Source organism: Podarcis muralis, chromosome 1 (genome assembly GCF_964188315.1).
Source record: "Podarcis muralis chromosome 1, rPodMur119.hap1.1, whole genome shotgun sequence".
In the NCBI taxonomy this organism is placed as follows: Eukaryota; Metazoa; Chordata; class Lepidosauria; order Squamata; family Lacertidae; genus Podarcis; species Podarcis muralis.
This window is the reverse complement of record NC_135655.1, coordinates 8,009,701-8,011,203: the sequence shown is the minus strand read 5'-3', so window position 1 is coordinate 8,011,203 and position 1,503 is coordinate 8,009,701.

Genomic DNA, 1,503 nt, shown 5'->3' with positions numbered 1-1,503 from the left:
CTCCACTGTCTGAGGCAGTAGGAGTCCAAATGCCCATTGCAAGAGGGCAGAGGGCTCTTGTGCTCAGGTGAGGCTTGCGAGCTTCCCATTGGGGCATCCGGTTGGCCATGATGAGATGAGGATGCTGGACTAGGTGGGCCACTGCCCTGATCCAGGTGCCAGGCTCTTTTTACATTCTAACAAGCCTTGGCCACAACATGCTTGAGAAGACGATCTTAAGGAGCTGGGTAGTTTACTTAAGAGGGAGGAAAAGAAGGAAGGCTAAGAGTTTTAATCTTCTTCTTTGGAGGTTTATAAGCAGAGGTTAGATGGCCATCTGCCATGGATACTTGAGCTGAGAATCCTGCATTTCAAGGGGCTGGACTAGGTCAGTATTTCCCAAACTTGGGTCTCCAACTGTTTTTGGACTACAGTTCCCATCACCCCTGACCACTGGTCCTGCTAGCTAGGGATGATGGGAGTTGTAGTCCAAAAAATTAATTTGTAGGTTTTGCTTCATGCGTTCAAACATGCTTCATTCCCCATTTGTGGTGGGTTTAAATAACAAATTCCTGAAAGTTATTGGGAAACAGGGTAGACTGGATTTTGAATGACACATGTTCTCTTTATGTCTTGTCGTCAATGTCCTGTGTTTTATTGTATGTTTTATTTTTTTAAAAAAAACCACTTTAAAAATGGAATGGAAATGGACTCACTCATCCCTAATCCATCCTTAGTATTTACTAATCTTAAAACCAAAAGGAAGGGTCCATAGCATCATAACTTTCCACCAAGGCAGGTCTGGAGAACCTGTAGTCCTTCAGAGGTTGTTGGGACTTCAGCTCCCATCAGTTCCTAACAGCATGGCAGCCAGGAACAGGTGCCAACAGCTCAGCAATAACTCACATGGAGTATGTTAAGTCTTTATTAGAAGAAACAGGATCTGCTATGGGGAACCTGGTCCAAAGAGCACAGCAAGTCTTCTCAGTAGATCTTGCTTCTCTGAGGCAGTTGTGGAGACTGAAGGTTCCCACTTCCCCAGTTGCCCGAGTCTCCTCTTGTCCTGGGTCCTTCCCAAGCAATCTGAGACTACACTGACATGGATGGCTCTGCTCCTCCCTCTTCATACCTCTTCTGGTTCTGGAAGACCAGTTGGGAGGGGAGCTTGTCACAGCAGGAGCGGGAGACGCCCTGGCTTCTTTGCCAGCCTGACTCATCTGCCTCCTGACCCCTTTCCTCTCCTGCCTCTGATTCTGGACCGCTCTCTGCCACAGCCTCTTCCTGCTCACTAAACCCTGTTGCCTCTTCAGCTTCCACCACCTCCTCCTCCAGTCTTCTCCCTCTGACCACTCGTCGTTGTCCCACAACCAGTCCCCAGGCTTTGAACCTCGATCCCTTGGGGCCTCCCATTGATCCTCTTCGTCCAACCAGTCCATCTGTCTATAGCAAAGGACAACAGGAGTTGTAGTTCAGCACTTTTAAAAAGTGGGGTTGTAGATCAAAAGCATCACATGCAACACAGGC